A 20,228-nucleotide genomic window follows, 5' to 3' on the forward strand; every position below is an offset into this window, starting at 1 on the left:
CTCAAAAACGATGTTGATGTGCTAACATGTCCAGGGGAGTAGACAAGTGATGTGTGTTTTCGTCTTCGCAAATATGATTTGCGTGAAGACAAAAACATTGTTATTTACGTTGGTGGAAATGATGCGGCAAACGACGGTTCCGTTGATGAAGTTTACAAAGAACTCAAAGTTACGGTTGCTTCAATGCGTGATAAATGTGCTATCTATCTGTGTTCTCTTTGTCCAGGCCGTGATACAGATGTGGAACCAACTAACGGCGTACTTAAGAATGTTTGTGAAGATACCAAGGCTACATTAATTAACTGCTATCCATCTTTCGTCTATGGGGATGGCCGAACAGCAAAATATTACTACAGTCGAGATGGAATTCATCCAGGTTCTAAAGGAGCAAGTACTTTAGTAGCTGTCATCAACAAAACACTTCCAATAATAAAGGAACGTGATTCAAATGGACATGGTCAAAGACGACCCTTCTTGGGACCAAACACAAATGAAAACTTCAAGGTCAGATTGAATGACTTTATTCACTGTAATATTTGTAGTTAACAAGAGAGTGCAGACGAGGCGGGAGATGGTAGGTTCATGCAGACAGACATAATCTCTCATATGAATGTATTAACAAATTTAATATTTTTTCAGCACTGTGCAAAACTTGTGATAAATTAGCTTGTGAATGTCAATTCAAAAACCTAAATCATTCTATATCAAACAATAATTCAAAGTGTTTAGATCTTTATGATAATTTTAACCTTACTTCCTCACATAATGACACAAACTGTTTGTCGGTTAAAACTGCTTTTAATGGACCTGTTAGTAATTGTGTAACATTTAATTTCAGCACTAAAGGGTTGCATATAAGCTTTCTAAATGTACAAGATCTTATGCCCGAAATACGTATGATACTTAATGAATCAAAAGCCCCAGATATTTTTGGTTTATGCGAAACATTTTATGTGATTCAGTAAAAGATAAGGATCTCAAAATTGATAATGGAGAGACAGGGTCTTAAAGGGTGGCGGTGGAATTGTAATATATATTAAAGATACTGTTTCTTATAGAAGGCGAAATGACATAGAATCGCAAAATGTGGAATCTGTTTGGTTACAGGTTATTTTTTCACACAATAAATCTGTATTGTGAAATATCTTATACAGGCCACCTAACAGTAACTAGTCTTGGATTTATTTCAGTGAGCGGAAATTAATTACTGCAGAATTGAATAATCTAGATTTGTATGTAACTGGAGATAACTATTCATACCCTAATAATTTTAATAATAGCAAATGGGCGCATATTGTTCAAGATTTTGGCCTCGAGCAATTAATCCAATCTCCTACTAGAGTAACTAAAGATACATCTACTATAATTGACCATTTATACGTATCTTCCCATAGCCATATTTATGATGTGAGCATCTCTAATTTAAGCTTAAGCGATCACTATCCATTGTCGTTTACAATACATTTTGTTACAAGTAGGGAGGCAAATGTTTTCTCGCATAAAACGATAAATTATACCAAGAATTTTATTGAACAAGTATTTAAAAATGATTTGAATGCTATTAATTTTGATATAATTGAAACTATTGCAGAGCCAAAAAGCTCACTTTATGTTCTATACAATATGATTTGAAGCGTTATTTAACAAATATGCGCCTGTAAAAGTAAAGCGTATTAAAACAACCAGATTAGTACTCTGACGAAATTAAAGAGGCCGCAATTAAAGAGGTAAAGTCGTAAAGACTGGATTAATTATAAGTTATGGAGAAATAAATGTCAGGCTGTTATTAAAAAGAGTTAGTAGATGTTCTATAACAAGGCAGTTGAAAATTCCAGAGATTGAAAATATTTATGGCAAAATTTTAAAGACATTTCAAATGAGAATAAGCAGCAAACGTCTTTACCAATCACTTTAAACATTAATGATGTTCTATTTGAAGGAAATGTGAATGTTGCAAATGCCTTAAATAAACATTTTACAGAAATTTCAAAACTAATTAAGAAATCTAATTTTAATGTTAACAATTGTTCGTATTTAAAAGATTTTCTAGATCATAAACTTAAACATAAGCAATTTGACATTGATTTCATAACCACATTTGAAGTAAACAGATATATTGACAACCTTGATAAAAATAAATCTTCTGGCATTGATGAAATTGGTCCAAATATATTAAAACTATGTAAAGAATCTATAACGAGAGCAATAACTTCAATTATTAATAAGAGTATTTCACTAAGTATATTCCCAAGCACGTGTTATACCTTAACACAAGGGGGGAGATAAGTCAAACCCCAATAATTATAGGCCAATATCTATTCTCCCAACCATTTCAAAAATACTTGAAAGGCATGTTGCAAATCAGCTAAATAATTATCTTCAGTATACCAATAGCATTAATGAACACCAGTCGGGTTTCCGGAGACATCATTCTTGTCAAACGGCTTTGATCAGCTATAGATGCTTGGCTTACGAATATTGATGATGGAAATATAATAGGTGCGGTATATTTAGATTTTAAAAAAGCCTTTATTTTAGTTGACCATAATATACCGATTCATAAATTAAAACTTTATCATTTTCCTGCAAACTCTTTACAATTGTTCCGGTCATATCTCTCTAACAGAGAGCAAATTGTAAAAGTCAACAATGATAAATCTGAAAGCTTACGGTTATATCAGATGTGCCACTGGGCTCAATCTCAGGTCCTATACTGCTTCTTTTATATGTAAATGATATATCAGTCACTATGAATTCAGACATTGATATGTATGTAGACGATTCAACATTACACATAGCTGACCAAAGTTTGAGTAATATACAGTCTGAGTTGCAGCTAGACTTACTGAAAATACAGGAATGGTGCACTCTCAATAACATGGCCATTAATCCAGAAAATACAACGTGCATGATAATTGGATAAAAATGTAAAACAAATAACATAAACAAACTTTCTCTGCATATTGAGAATTCGAGTATAAATAATGTTCATTGTCAAAAGCTACTTGGATTGCACATTGATAACTGTCTATCTTGGTAAACACATATTGACAAAACGTGTTCTAAGCTTGCTTCTAAAATATCTCTGCTGTAAAGAATTCAAATATTTCTTACACCTGAAATGAAACAATTATTTTATAACGCTTACATTGTCCCTACTTTTGATTATGGATGTATTATTTGGTCCCAATGTAACAAATCAGATCTAAATAGAATAACAAAATTACAAAAAAACGCCAGAATTATTTTAAATAAACCCGTAAAAACAACTTCTCTTGAAATGTTTCAAAATATGAAATGGTTATCTTTTCCATCTAGATGTAAATACTTTCCTGGAATTATGGTATATAAAGCGATGAATAAATTAACGCCAGCATATATTTCTAATCTAATTCCGTTAGCTCAAAATAAAACTTACTTACTAAGATCAACACATAAAAAGACATTTATATGCATAAACGACCTAAAACAAATTATTTGAAACGTACCTTTTATTATTCTAGTATGGAGTTATGGAACACTATTCCTTTAAAAATAAGAAGTTTTTCAAGTCTTAAATTGTTTAGATTTACCTATACTATAATGTAATATTATGTCTGTCTTCTTTGTTGATTAAGATTTACTGAATGTTGTAATCTTTATAATTGCTTGAATATGTCCATTGTTATGTTTATGTTTTATTGAAGGCCTTGTGAAAATAAGATTTTGCATTATATGTGTGTTGTATCTAAATGCTTTGATGTATTTTCTTAATAAGTTACCTTCGTTAAAAAAAAGAGTTTATCATTATTATTATTATTAATAATAATAATAATAATGTAGGTGCCGGTAGTTGCTGGAACTAACGCATCATTATACGATATACAGAAACCGTAACAAAATAATCGATTAAGACGTATACTTTTGTGCAATAATAACAGTATGTGTGCATTAACATCTGCAGAAGACCTCAGACCTTTTGAAGGGGAGCGGTGGCATATTGGTTAAGGTGTCTGCCTCTCAACCCAGGGATCATGGGTTCGAGCCCTACTCGGGTCACGACCATATGACACCAGTACTGGTTGGTTCCAGGAAGTGGACTCGAAAGAGAAATCTTAATATAAGTTGCAAGAACTTGTTTCGCAACCGAGCTTAAATAAATATGTTTAAACCAAATAAGATCTTTTGAATCCCAAGCCCACAATGTTGAGTCTTTAAATGCGTCATCGTGCTTCTGCATGTATCAGTGCACGATAAAATGTGCATTAGCCTTCTGTTGACGGGGCGTATGTCGCTTCAAACCTTTCCCCTCACCGCTGTAGGTTCGAATCCCTCTAGAGACTGGATTCTTTCTTGTGAGGATGATGCTCAGCTAGCTTACAGGATGTTGCTGGTTCTACTCCGGTGCCTATAATGCACGGGCGGGGAGGGGCACCGAAGGTCTTCCTCCACAAGAAAAGCTTGAAAGGCGCCATATGACTTCTAATGTGTTGGTGCAATGTAACAACAACAACAAAAAAAAACGTTTTTGACAGGTTATATAGTATTTATCTGTACATGTTTTAATGCTTATGCAAATTATAACCAAATGCATTAGGCAAGTACTAGTATTGCAAATCATAAGAAGCAGATTGTATGATACTTTCTTTTATTGAATATAGAAGTCAAGTCGCGTGTATAGATAATATAAACATCTTGATTGTCAAATGTTTAATGTTGTTCAGTCAACAATATATCCATCCTAATACATGTAGTATAATTTGAAAACAATTTGATATTCAGTTGTCTGGGCTGATCAGAAAAGGTATGACATCATAGTTTAATATCAATGTCACATTTCTGTTTTTAATTTCATCAGCAGTTACAACTTACATGTACGTAGTCTTGATGGTCTGGCGTTTATCCAGAGAGGGGTGTAAGATACAAGTTAGTCGGGTTTCAATTATCTTCATACCTACATTTTATACTGACACTTTTCTAAGTTTATAGCTCGCCTGATCACGATGAACTTTTGTGGTCGCCCTGGTTGGCATATGTCATCGACAATTTCTTTAATTGAACAACGTCTCAAAACACGATGATTTTATTTTACCAAACTTACGTTGTTCACTTACTTAAGTTTTTTTTTATGTTTAAGAAAAGATCGAAACATTAAAAAATATGATGTATAGATACTAGATAATGTAGTCAGCTGGTATCACTGTTGCATATAGTCGCCACCTTGTCCGTATGTCCTTCTGTCTGTCCGTCTGTCCGTCCGTTGTTTTGTCCGGAGCATAACTTGAAAACCCTCGTAGATAATTTGTTAAAACTTCATACAGTGGTAGAGGGCATTAAGGGGGAGTGCAGTGTCAAAGAACCATAACTCTATTTTGCCTGATTTTTGTGTCGCCTCTACGGAGTAGTGGCGACATATAGGGATCACTTCTCCGTCGTCTGTCTGTCCGTCTGTCTGTCCGTCACAAAACTTGTCCGGACTACTCCTCATAAACTACTGGTGCAATTTCATCCAAACTTTACAGAAATGATCAGTACCAAGTCTAGTTGTGCATATTGTCAGCATTTTCCGGTTCAATGATTTTTGTCAGAGTTATGGCCCTTTAATAATTTTAATTTTAAAGTTTGTCCTGACTACTTCTCTTATACCACTAATGCAATTTCAATGAAACTTTACAGGATTGATCTGTAGCTCATGTCCTTTCGCATATTGCACGGGTTTTCCGGTTGATTGATTTTTGGCCGAGTTATGGCCCTTTGATAAAAAGGTGTGTTTTTCTGTGTGTTGCCAGATACACAAAAGCTTGTCCGGACTACTCCTCATAAACTACTGGTGCAATTTCATCCAAACTTTACAGGAATGATCAGTACCAAGTCTTGTTGTGCATATTGTCAGCATTTTCCGGTTCAATGATTTTTTGGCAGAGTTATGGCCCTTTAATAATTTTTATTTTTAAAGTTTGTCCGGACTACTTCTCTTATACAACTAATGCAATTTCAATGAAACTTTACAGGATTGATCTGTAGCTCAAGTCAAGAGATATCGACATGAAACTTTGCAGGTGAATAGATATCAATAGGTAGATGTGCAGTGCACAAAAACCATAACTCTATTTTGCCCGGTTTTTGAATTTTGTCCCCTTTTAGAAAAAATTTGTCCGGGACATAGCGCTAAAACTATAAGAGAGAGATATCAACATGAAATTTTGTAGGTAAATAGATCTCAATGAATAAATGTGCAGTGCACAAGAACCAAAACTCTTTTTTGCCTATTTCTGGAGTAATTGCCCTTTGTTAATTTTAACACTTTGAACTTTGTCCGGAACATAACTCTAAAACTATATAAGCGATATCAAGATGAAACATTGTAGGTAGATAGATCTCATTGAGTAGAAGTGCAGTGCAAAAGAACCATAACTTTGTTAAGCCTCATTTTTTAATTATCTACCCTTTTAGAGAAATCTTGTCCATGACATAGCTGTAAAACTATAAGAGATATCAACATGAAACTTTGTAGGTAGATATATCCCAATGAGTAAATGTGCAGTGCACAAGAATCATAACTCTGCCTTGCCTAATTTTGGAGTAATTGCCCTTTGTTTATTTTTACTTTATGAACTTTGTCTGGGATATTACTCTAAAATTATAAGAGATATCAACATGAAACTTTGTTGGTAGATAGATCTCATGGAGTTAAAGTGCAGTAAAAAAAACATAACTCTGTTTTGCCCATTTTTTTAATTATCGCCCCTTTCAAAAAAATCTTGTCCGTAAAATAACTCTAAAACTACAAGAGATATCTCTTGAGTGAAAAAAAAAACTAAGAAAATATGATGAATTTAATAAAAGAATATTTTTTCTGTTAGGTGAACAGATGTTCGTTTTCTTCTTTTTTAGATAAAAAAAAACATTTTTAGTCTACATTTTATTAAGAATTGTGTTCAAATTCTACTTTCAGTATTATTTTTCTTAATCTTTTTTTGTATTTTATTATATTTTTATCTGCATTTAGTAAACATAGTTATACATCATTTCACGTGTTTTCAGAAATCAAATATTTCCTTTCATTTTCATCACTTCTATTAGATGGTTCAGAAAAATCTCTAAATACTGCTTTAAAGTTATTAAGTAAGTTTACAGAAATTTCTGGATTAAAGATAAATTTTGACAAAACTAAGGTTATTTGGATAGGCTCTCTAAAATATAGTACTAGGTCAATTAAGACAAGATGGAAATTAACTTGGGGTGATACTCAGTTCAAATTGTTAGGTTTAATATTTGATGTTGATTTAGAAAAAATGATTGACTTAAATTTTAATGAAAAACTTCAAAAAGTAAAAAATAGTATCATTCACTGGAAAAAGAGAATATTAACTCCAATAGGAAAAATTGCTGTTATTAAGTCAATATTGCTTCCTTTATTTACTCATTGTTTCACAAGCCTACCAACACCAAATACTGTATTTTTGAAAACACTTAATGACTTATTTTATGATTTCATTTGGGAAGGCAAGGCAAAAATAAAACAATCAGTACTTATTAAAACATACATAGAAGGTGGTTTAAACATGGTTGATATTTATAGTTATATAAATAGTTTAAAGATAAAATGGTTTAAAAGATATGTTAGTAATAGCAAAAGTAAATGTTATAAGCTAGTAAACACATTGTTTAATATTGATAAAATGTTTAACACTGGAAAGATGTTTTGTAATTTGATTATTAGTAAAATAACAAATTCTTTCTGGATTGATGTTTTCAAAGCTTATATGGTGTTTGTAGATAAACTTTATATAGATAATATAGAGCAAGTATTACATAAGCCACTTTTTTTACAATCACAACTTTTTAGCAGGAAATAGATGTATTTACATTCAGACATTATATAATAAAATTTTAAGATTTGTAAAAGATATTATAAATGAACAGGGTAACTTTGTAGATTCGATATATTTAGAACAGGTCACAGGTAAACCTGTGAACTTTTTACAGTATCATAGTTCAAAACAGGCAATAAAAATGTACATGCAAAAGTTAAATATTTTTATAAGTAACAAGTTGCCTAATGTTCAATATCCTATAATAAATTGTTATGTTAAACCCATTTTAACTATGAATAACAATAAGAAATATGTTTATGAAATTATAGCTTAAAATTCAGACATACCTACAAGTCAAGAAAGGTGGAACACAAAGTCATGTTTTAAAGATAATAGCATTAATTGGCAGTTAATATATAGTTATGTTTTCAAATGTTCTAAAGATTCATATATTCAGTGGTTCCAAACAAGAATTATTCATAGAACTTTAGCTACAAACTCACTTTTGTTTAAAATGAAAATTGTTGATAATAAAATGTGTACTTTTTGTAAATGCTGTGAAGAAACACTTTTACATTTATTTTGGGAATGTCAGAAAATTCAAAGCCTATTTCAATACCTTAGAGAAAACTTACATAATTTTGACGATGTTCTTTGTTGTAAATCATTCATATTAGGTACAGAAAATAAAGATGATTTTAAATATGACATATTGTTTCTAGAATTGAAAAGATATATTTATTTGTCTAAGAGAAAAAACTTTTTACCTACATGTATTGGTTTTAAAAATAGTTTGAAATTAGCATGGAATATCTATAGAAATACACATTTGACAGATGATGAAAATAATAGATGGTCAATTATAAGATCCTTAATTGCTTAAACTACACTTAATATGTGAAACAAAACTTTACCTCGTAACAGATTGTTTAATTGTTTATTAATAAGTAGTAATTTTTATTGGTAAAATATTTTTGGAAAATAGATGGGTTTATTGTATGTATGTTGTTTATATTTATATGCAAAATATATACTGTAGATGTATTTGACAATATTTACATGAATATAATTATTTTGCAACATGTATATTGTATATTAACAATGTAAGGTATGATGGAGGATGACCCCGACCCCCTCATACCTATTACGGGGTAAATAAACGGGGTTACCCAGATGGGGCCTCAAAAAAAAAAAAAAAAAAAATATATTTCCTTTCAAAACATTTTTTCTATGGTTTACATTATTGACTAACCCACCTAACTAAAGTGTTATATGTTATTTCAAGTCAGATTTTAGGAATTTTCCTTTATAGTGTGATTTTTTTTAGCCATTGTTTTCAATGTCAACATTTTTTCTTTTTAGCTTTTAGCTTTAGTGTTAAATGTGTGATATGCAAGAATCTGTATGGTTGTAATGCCTATATCCAGAATGTTGATTTGTCTAGTTGAATAAATTACAATGTACTCAGCATTTTTGTTCACAAGGAAAAACGATCTTCAAAACTTACGACCATGTTTAATGTTTCTTTGTACAATGTTCAAATGCAAACTTCAGCATTTCATATTTGAAGTAATTGTAAGTTTTCAGGTTGGCTTAACATGGTTTTGCTGTAAAGTAACTCAATAGATATGTGAACTATTAAAGGAGCTTCACTGAGGTTAAAAAGCCTAAAATCATCAAATTTGAAAATCGGACATAGATCAACAGTCATACATCATTTCTCATTACATATTACATTTGTACATTAGATTTCATGTTGTTTTCATGAATGCCATCCCTCATTATCCAGTGTATCAACATTATTTTTATATACCTTACATACCATTTGTGTATATGTTTCAGTATAGTGGATGTGAAATAAAACATTATCAAAATATCTGCTGTGTTTACATGTTATTGTTTACCAATTTGTTTTAACACTTACCCTATTATAACCTATACGTATAATGATTTGGCTTTTACTGCCAGTATAGAGCCAAGCCAGGATGCACAATCCATATAGTCTGACCAGGCTCTTTTAACTCTTTTTATTCCCAAAATTGATACATGTGGACAGTTCCACCAGTGGAAGCTGGTCAAATCCAAGAATTCAGCAAGTTACGGATTGAACTTGATGTAAAGTTTGTGACTACTGAATGATACTTTAATGTAAAGTTTTTGGTTCTACTCTTGAATGATACTTCCAAAATGACACTTTAATGTAAAGTTGGTACTGGAATGATACTCAAAAAGTAAGTGATTCTATTCTGAATGATACTTGGTACTTTAAAGTACAAAATTGATGATTTAAAGTTCTGACCGGTCCAAGAACTACAGTACCCTACTGATAAAGGGAAGGAACCACGGACGGAAATTTGAGCAAACTCCTCACAGTTATTACCTCCCTTGGCAGAATCTACGCCGAAGAATTAAGGGGAGATCACTGTGTGGAGATTGGAATTTGAGATTACAGCAATAACCTCCCTTTGACATAAGCTCTTCAGATTAGAGGTGGGTTGAAAGAAGACAAATACGAAAGTGACATCCAAGATCAAAGTCGAGGTAAGTCTGTAGTTGTGGGTACAAATTTTCATATTGCATAAGTAAAATTATCTAAAAACAACATTATGTTAATAAGACTAATTTATGTCAAAAAAATACCATAGAAATATTAGACGTTTCAACTTCACTCAGCTTGTTAGACGTTTCAACCAGCACCTAGTGACCTTTCAGTTTCACACCAAAAGTAGACTCGACTTGAAACAAACTATTTATAATGTTCTACATGGGCTATATACTGTAATAAGACTTAAATAAAATAGTTTGTTTCAATTACCCGTGTTTCACTCCAAATTTGTGACTGGTAGTGGTATCTGGTTAGTCCTATAGGTTTACAGACCCTTCACCCCCAGACATATTTAACATATTTTATTATTATTTTATCATGTAATTGACCAAAGGCAATAGATATATCATAATATTGTTGTTTTGCTCTACAAAAAAGGCTGGTATCACAAAGTTATTGGGAAGTAAATTCTTTATTTTTTATTTCATTTTTTATATGTTTTATACTAATTTCGTTTAAAGTGCAAGTGATAACACTAATTGAATAATCTTTCTATTGAAGTGTGTGAACTCTACTACTCTTCATGATTGGAGGAAATAAAAGAATCTATCTATCTATCTACCTTTGATATATATACTAAGTATATAATCTGTTTCACACTTCCTTTGTGCCTTTAATTGACAGTATCTTGTTTAATGAATTGAAAGCAAAACTTGAATACAAATGGAACTGGCAACACATAGCATGTGACACCAGTAAGTTTACTTAATTTGTTAGCAACAAATGAGTTAAATAAATTATTAGATGTTTTATTTGTTTCTGAATTATTTTCTAAACAAATATTTACTCTTTGAAATGTTTGTAGATTATCCTTTAATTGAAAAATTCTAAATCAACAATACTTAAATAATTAAAATAAACATTTAATAGCATTATGTTGTCGCTTATTTACTTTCTAGAAAAAAATTGGATGAGGGGTGAAGTGTCTTACTGATTTTGAGGGGTGAAGTGTCTTGAGGGGTGAAGTGTCTTCAAAATTTGAGGGGTGAAGTGTCTGGGGGGTGAAGTGTCTTGCTACCGTCCTATAAATATGACGTTGCTTTGAGATATTTTTGCTTCTGGGCAAAGTCAGGCTTGACCGACATAAACTATAACAAGCCTGTACCGTCAAATATATTGGACTAGTATCTGGTATGATACACAGTCAGAGACAGACCTAGTTCTGGCTTCCATAACTTTATAATTATGTCACTTTTATTTTGACGTTGCAACTGTAGTACTATAAAACCTGTTCGCTGAAGTCTCTTTAGCTAAGACAGACCCTCTCCCTAGTCCAATATAACAGTTGCTTTGCCCAGAAGCAAAAATATCTCAAAGCGACATCTTGTTTATAAGACTAATCCCCTCCCCAACTAGCCTTATTAATTCGGCGTTAAATGTTTGACCCATTTTACAGGCTTCCAAAGTTTAGGGTTTTTGAAAAGAAATCTAAATTGTTATTTAACAGTTTTCATTTTATAACAGAAAAAATACATAAAACCATTGATAAACATACAAAAAAAGAAAATACAAATATAATTAGCTATATACATACAAGCTTATTTTAGTTTACAATAATATATTTTTAGTAATCTTAACTCTAAAGAATTTGATGTAAAATATGGGGCATAACAATATCTTCAGGTACTGTTATGTGTATTATTGTTTTATATGTATTTCAGTTGTGACATGTGACAAGGAGTGCTTGTATTGTATAAAGGCTGTCATAATCAGGAGTGGAACAATCATGTTTAAACTAGTAAGATCTCCATTAGTACGTAACTTTATTTTTTCTACCATTGAACTGGATTGTTTGTATTATTACATATTTCATCAATGTACACTCAGAGGTACTTATAACCGGACACTTTCATTTTTCGGTACAAATTGGTTATTTGTGGACGGATTTTGTTCAACTTTTGAACATACAAAATTAAACATATCATACTTCTTTCTTAAAATATTATTTACAATTAATTGACAAGAAATTAGACAAAACAAATATGCTACTGCAAAATGAAAGTCACAGAATGGCTGTAAATATCGTAACAAAATGAAAAGTCTCTGAATCCCATTAAATCTGTATGTTAACCAGTTCATGTGTAGGCTGCTAAAGGCTAATAGCTCTAATTCATACATATACAGTTGATGAGTTGGAGCGAAGGGAGGTACTAGAGCGTTCCGAGTTCAAACAAATAAAGTTTAACTGTACATGTACTTCAAGACAAACTAAAGTTTAAATCAATATGCTGGTTATTACATATTTTGAATATAATGTAATAAATAAATGCAACTCTCGTGTGCACAAATTATGACCAAATCAATGCAATTAATTCATTTCCCTGAGTGTATGAGGTGTTCCTGGATGTTTTATGCCTATATTGCCCTCTACCGTCACATAGCACTAGAATTAACCAGGATAAAAGAATTCAGAAGTAAAAATAAAAAAGGTATAGAAATGCTGAGTGTCCATTAAAAGCAACATTTTGATTCATTTCAACTGTTCTATGTATTTTTAGAGAGATTTTGGAACTATTATACAATGGTAGATTTTCTGTTATCTTTTTTAATTATGCTGATTTAAACTGATAGCATATTACATGTCGTTAAATTTTTAGCTCGACTTTTCTATGAAAAGGGGAGCTATCCTACTCGCCCCGGCGTCGGCGTTGGCGTCACACCTTGGTTAAGTTTTTCGTACCACCCCACTTTATTTCAGAAGTATTACAAGTATGGCTTTGAAACTTACCATACTTGTTCACCATCATAACCTCCATCTACAGACAAGAGTACATAACTCTGTCAAGGTTTTTGACAGAATTATGGCCCTTTTTTGACTTAGAAAGTGTATTGAGCTTGGTTAAGTTTTTTGTACCACCTCACTTTATTTCAAAACCATTGGAGGTATTGCTTTGAAACTGACCATACTTGTTTACCATCACGACCTTCATCAACAGACAAGAGGACATAACTCTGTCAAGGTTTTTGACAGAATTATGCCCCTTTTTGACTTAGAAAATACATTGAATATGGGTAAAATCCACTTATTGCCTTAACCCTTTGAGATATTGCTTTGAAACTTTTAATGCTATTTCACATCATTACCCCCATCTGTACGCAAGAGAAGGTAACTCTGTCAAGGATTTGTTTTAAAAATTAAGGCCTTTTATCGACTTAGAATCTTGGTTCTTGTATTGCCTTTTACTGCAAAAACTTTTTTTATTGGCAAGCAATAAAAAAGTCGAGCGCGCTGTCTTACGGACAGCTCTTGTTGGTCAGGTTGTTTTGGCACCTTCTAAAATGTCAAATAATGTTGAAAACTTTTTGTTCCAATTTTAGCGGGAATCTCATTATGTGATAAGATAAATAAATTTATAAGTGAATGTTTTTATATTACAGCTTATATTTGGAGTAGGAGTATATTTGGGAATGTATATTGATCAAAACTATCAGGTATGGTTCTTCTTTTAAACACTTTCCTTACAGTCTCAACCCATTTTTTTTCAATTTGAACATATTTGAGCCGCGTCACGACAAAACCAACATAGTGCGTTTGTGACCAGCATGGATCCAGACCAGCGTGCACATCCGGCAGTCTGATCAGGATCAATGCTGTTCACTATCAGTTTCTCTACTTGTAATAGGGTTGGTAAGCGAACAGCATGGATCCTGATCAGACTTGGCGGATGCGCAGGATGGTCTGGATCCATGCTGGTCACAAACCCATTATGTTGGTTTTGTCATGGCACGGCTCATTTGTCTTTCGCCACCGATTTAGAAATCATGTCTGAATAGTTGTTAGTCACTTGTGGAGAAATTAGTAATTACTGGTTAGTTCCTCCAGGAAATGCACTAAGGTGGATCCTCTATCTAGATATGATAAAAAAGGTGTTAAAATTGCTATTAAAAAAAAGATAATAAACAATTAGTTTGGACATCTTGCAGTGAACACGTGTTTCAGTTTGAGTAAACCTCATAGTAGTTAATAATGCATATATTTGGACAAATTTTTAACATTTTCTTCACTCATTTGTGACTTTTTCAATGCAATGTACCTACACACTTGTCTTGTGAGAAATTGTCCTCATATTAAATTCAGTGTCAGTGTGTTAATTTTTCCTTCTACTTTCAAGCACTCAAAATTCATCATTGTTTTTGGGAGTGGTTGCTAAAAAATTACATTGTTGTTACCAGAAAACAATTTGCAAATTAATAAAGCCAAATTTCTTTATTATATATTACCAGTTCATGGGTCAGGGATAAATGATATACATATAGTCATTTTAATTATGTGGTTTTCTGGAAATTATTCAAATCATATGTCTAACTGTATGGAAACTAAAAAATTATAAATAGATTTAATTTCCTCCATGTTAAAACTTGTAACATTAAATTTGTTTCAAATGAAAGCGTAGAGTTTTTTTTAAACAAAAAGATTGTCACTTTTCACGGTTGGATTTTTTACTAACATTGTGTCTGTGGCTGAGTGGCTTCAAACCATTTCATTGTACCAGGGACTTTGGAACAAGTAAGAAGCTATCAAGCTAGTTAGCTTACGGGACGTTGGTTGTTCTACATAGTTGTCTGTTTCTGCTTGAAATAATGTACAAAGGGGCTGTTGAGGTCTTACTCCACCATAAAAGATGAAAAATGTTTACACTGCTGGTGTGACATTTTATTTACAATAGGCACTACAAATTGTGATATAGTTCTAATATAAATTATGACTTGTATGCAATCAGGCTGATGATACCCCTATTGAATTTAATGTACATTTACTAAATTGTTGAAATTTGGAATTTGAGTTTTGACATTAAGGAAAAGTATCACCATGATCATTGTTAGTAACTGACTGCTGTACGGAAGTGACTTTGAGCTCAGGTTTGACAGTATTCTCCTGCATGACATTGTGCAGTCATTAGAATTATGTTTGCCTTACAAACGTTGACATACTTTGTTAGATTTTAGATCACTGTTGAATCTTCAAGCAAGCTGTCCGGATAGCTTTTGTTTGATCACTTCTGTTACTGAACTTTCTTTTCCTTATTTTATATTGTAAATTGTTGTTTTTTCTTTCAGATTCCCAGGGTTGATGACCCTCAAAGAGTTTGGGATAGAATCAAAGAATTTTCAGAAAATTACAAGAAAGATAAATAGGTGTCTTCAGAATGGAAAGATAAAAAGTTTTGACATCACCTTTAATTTGGTCAAGGAACCTATCAAAAAAAATATGTTGGTATAATAGATAAACATGTTGTGAATTCATTTTCCTCCATTTGAATCTCTGCATTTTGGACTGATGTTCAAGAATAATGACTTGAAGCCATCTTACATCTGCATGTGAATCATGGACACCTGGTTAGTGTCATACTTGATTAATTCTCAAGAATCATTTCTTAAATTGTTTTTATTTGTATGTTTATGTGTAATTTTCTATGGTGATTAATGAAACGCAGGCATGAATCTCGAGGTATGATTTTTATCCCCCTAAATATCTGAAATGGATTTGCCCTTCTTTCAATCTGGACAAAACCATTCATCTTTTCCAGAGAAAATTTCAAAATATAAACTTGCTGAATAGCAAACTGTGCAGACCATGCAACCAACTATTTGCAGTCTAATGATATGTAAAACTTATGTGCTAGATGGAACTATTTTTACCAGAAAAACAGTTCTTCATTACAAATCATAACTATTTTTGTTTAAAAAATTCTGATACAACACCTGTAGATTGCTCAATAATGCAGTGATTGTTTATGATATTTTTATCTTTTATTAATATTTTTAATCTTTTATTGTAATGAGTCCGTCGGCTTAGCACAATAGGGAGAGCATTGGTTCCATCCTCTGGCTAGGTGAAATTTGTCCTTAGCAATTGATCTCGGGACATTAAGTCTAATCATAATTCCTCTCTCATTGCTAAATAAGAAACCACATGGGATAAATTGTCACATGAGAAGAAATTTTAGCTATTCAGGAAAGCCAAATTGCATGACAAACTGCTGAGCTCATGACCAAAATAATTTTTCAAAATTAACCAAAAAAAACCCCAGCAAACAAACAAGCTAACACTATTGTAATCAAGGACCAATCAAAACCATTTTTCAGAAGTTATTGATTGATATAAAAGCCTGTGTATAAAATATACTATTTGGAATTTCTTAAAATGATGAAAAAGTTTACATAAGCCCTTAGTTGATTTCTTAAAAATTGTACCAAGTGTCTTCTTTTCCTCTGTTATTTACATTTTATGCCAGACTTGATTGATTATAATACTGAATGAGACAAAAGTGTTGATTCATTTGTATATAATGAAAAGTAGTACAAGATCTCTCTTTATTGTTGCTATTTGTAAGAAAATCAAAAGTGAAATGACATCTCTTTATATTTCATTTAAACATGATTTCTCTCCCTTGTTTTAATTGTCTCCCTTGATCATTTTGGGATCTGACTTACAAAAGCATAGACTTTTAGAGAAGGTTATTGTCACATTAATGTAAACATTAATAATTTTAAATTTATTTATTTTAATTAACTGAACTTTTAAAAGTGGAAAAGAAATTGTACTCAAGGAACGATCCAATTTAAGTATACATATGCCGTGATAAAATTAAATTTCTTCTTATTTCATTTTTTCATCCATCTTGAATAGACATTCCTTATTAATCATTTCTTAATGTTTCAAAAGTTGTATAAATTGCAATTTATTTTCTTCTCACAAATATGCAAGTAGTTAAATGCCAATTGGGTTTTACCAAATTAAACAACCTCTATTAATCTTGATAATATAAAATATTGTTAAATTGTTTTTTTCTATAGCTTTTTGCTTCCTGTTGAAGGCCGAAATGTTGATACTTTTATTTTAAATTTATTTTACTTTGGACCATAATTATGTAATTATGAAGTTGAATCTAATCTTATTAAACCTTTCCTAGCTGGAGCTGTAAGTGAATGGCCTTTGTCACCAGTATAGTCCGGCCAGCCTGCACATCAATGCAGTCTGTCCAGACGCAATACTGCTGTCTGACCAGCTTTATATCTTGATATACTTAAAAATTGATAATAGTCAATGCTGGTAATGTCCATCTAAGAAATTCAGCAGGATAAGGGCACAGTTTGAATGATGTCAAAAAATAAACCATATCACTTCATGATGTCTAAGATTATGAATAATAAATGAATTACATAATTTAGAAACTGTATGTATTAAGTGTGTACATTTGCATGATTCGTAAGTTATAAAGTTACATGTGCTGTGCTGAATGACCTTAAAGGTTCTAATTTTACTATGTATGTATGTATGTATGTACATGTATGTGCATGTATAAAGAAAAAAATTAACTGTAAATAATTTAAATTGTTGCAATTTGTGATTGTTTTATTGTTCACTTATTAACTTTATCATTTGTGTATTAAATAATAAAATTATGTTTGAAATAAATTTTGAAAATTTCTGAATATTTATTATTTTGGTTATAAATTATTCTTGCAAGTGTGCATGCAGGTATATATTTACTGAGAAATGAATAGATTCTTGTGACCAGGCTCTATTGGTTCACCTGAGCTGGGGATCATTGAATCTCCATAGTTCATACACATATAGTTCGTTTTCACTCAAGTGGTTACATTTTTGCCTCAATTATCACCAAACAGGAGTCTTCTGGGATGAAAAACTAGGTAACAGGAGCCAAAAATATAAAAATCTTTTTAATACTCGAGTGACTACTGTTTCAGTCCAAATACTGTTGTACACTGAAAATCGGTCAGAAAGGTTGTTTTGATGATTTCTAGCTCAAGGTGAAATTTGGGTCACCTGTAGTCAAAAACAAGGTCACACAGCCCAAGTATGGACACTCTAGAGACTACTGTTTTGGTCTTTATATCCTGGAAATTGGTCAGAAAAATTGTTAAAATGATTTCTAGCTCAAGTTGGAACATGGGTCATCTGGGGTCACACATCACAAATATGGAAAAATCATGTTGACAATAAAGGTTACTGTTTTGGCCCAAATATCCTGGAAATTGGTCAGATGATTTCTAGCTCAAGTTGGAATATTGGTTACCTCTGATCAAAAACTAGGCTACAGCGCCCAAATATGAAAAAAGCTTCTTGACACTTAATAATGTAATATTTTCAGACCAGATGCCCTGGAAAACTGTCGGCAAGGATTTTTTTAAATGATTGCTTTTTCAAGTTCAAATATGGGTCATCTGGGGTTAAAGACTATGTAAAACAGCCCATACATGGAAACACTTTATTTACATTTGCACAATTGCAGTTGCAAATACGAACATTATGGTTCCATTTTAAGAGTATGAAATTTTATCTGTTTTTCTTTCATATCTAACAATATCAATTAAGAGCCTTAATAACCAGGTGAGCGCTATAACGATCATCATGGCTCTCTTGTTTAAATTAGTTGCATCCCGAAGGTCACTTTATTTATATAGACTTTATAGTAAATACCCCGTAACTTAGTAAATACCCCGTAACTTAAAAAAGACCTCCTCAGGAACCGCAATGCCTAGAGCTTAGCTATTTGACATATAGCATTCACCTTGTGGTCTTCTGTAAAAGTTATATATAAATCATGCCAAAGGGGTCAAAATTTGCCCGATCTTGAGGTCGCATAGTTTATATAGACTTGTATAGGAAAATACATTTGTCTTCATTTGTGAAACTACAATGCTAAGAGCTTAGATATTGGCATGTATCATTGCCTAATAGACCACTTCAAAAGTTACATAAGTCATGCCCCTGGCGCCCTAGGGGTCACTTATTTTACAAGAAACGTTTCTCAAGAATCTCTCAAATTATAATTCCCAGAGCTTACTTATTTTGTACGTAACAATACCTAGTGAACATCTATAAAAAGTTATGCAAGTCCCGTCCCTTGGGTCAAAACGGCCCTGACCTTATTTGGGGTAACTTAGTTCATAGACTTGCTGTGACTTTAAAATCTTCTTTGAAAGTTCAATGCTCAAAAACTTATATATATCACATTCAGCATTCTACAAAATGTATATGAATCATTTGCTTCGGGTCAAAACTGACTCACTCTGGAGCAACTTAGCTTATATAGACTTGCACAGTAATACAAAGAAGCTTAATGCAATGTCTGTGCCGGTAGTTGCCGGAACTAACGCATGAAAAGCACGACTTTTACTATACATTTTACAGATACCGTTACAAAAGACGTATATACTTTTGTGCAATATTAACGGTAACACACTTTTTTGTGTGCATTAACATCTGCAGAAGCCCTCCCCCACAGGGCTAGGTCTTGAAATACATCACGGTGTTTCTGCATGTATCAGTGCATGAAAAAAATGCATTAGCCCTCTGTTGACGGGGAGTATGTGGCCATGTGGTTAAGGTCGTTGTCTTCAAACCTGACCCCTCACCGCTGTAGTTTCGAATCCCGCTAGAGACTGGATTCTTTCAGCTAGCTTACAGAACGTTAATGGTTCTACTCAGGTGCCTGTTTGTATCTGATATAATGCGACAGGGGGCACCGAAGCTCTTCCTGACATATGACCTCTAATGTGTTGGTGCGACGTAAAACAACAACAACAAACAAAACGTTTTTGACAGGTTACATAATATGTTTTATAGTATATACCCGTAAATGTTTTAATGCTAATTAATGCAAATGTATAATCAAATTCATTAGGCAAGTACTAGTATTGCAAAAAATGAAATCTTTATACATGGCCATATATATAAGAAGCAGAATGTAAGATACCTTAAATTTGCTTTCTTTTATTGAATATAGAACAGTCGTCATGTGTACCGTTTGGCGCTTTGTCGTGTTGTCGCTAGCGCCAACGTGACGCACAAAAGCGTA

At 32.2% G+C, this 20,228-nt stretch overlaps 1 long non-coding RNA gene across 2 annotated transcripts; it reads left to right on the forward strand.

Moving 5' to 3' along the window:
• Positions 1 to 10,224: 10,224 nt before the first annotated feature.
• Positions 10,225 to 17,833, forward strand: LOC132750365 (uncharacterized). 2 transcript variants are annotated; one of them, XR_009628536.1, is made up of 4 exons: positions 10,225 to 10,337; positions 12,063 to 12,154; positions 13,780 to 13,833; positions 15,460 to 17,833. It is a non-coding gene; the product is annotated as an uncharacterized LOC132750365 (long non-coding RNA). The 2 variants fall into 2 exon arrangements; XR_009628537.1 differs by having other exon boundaries at positions 12,063 to 12,139.
• The last annotated feature ends 2,395 nt before the right edge of the window (positions 17,834 to 20,228 follow it).

Source organism: Ruditapes philippinarum, unplaced genomic scaffold (assembly GCF_026571515.1).
Source record: "Ruditapes philippinarum isolate M1 unplaced genomic scaffold, ASM2657151v2 ctg2041_1_1_1_1, whole genome shotgun sequence".
Classification (NCBI taxonomy): domain Eukaryota; kingdom Metazoa; phylum Mollusca; class Bivalvia; order Venerida; family Veneridae; genus Ruditapes; species Ruditapes philippinarum.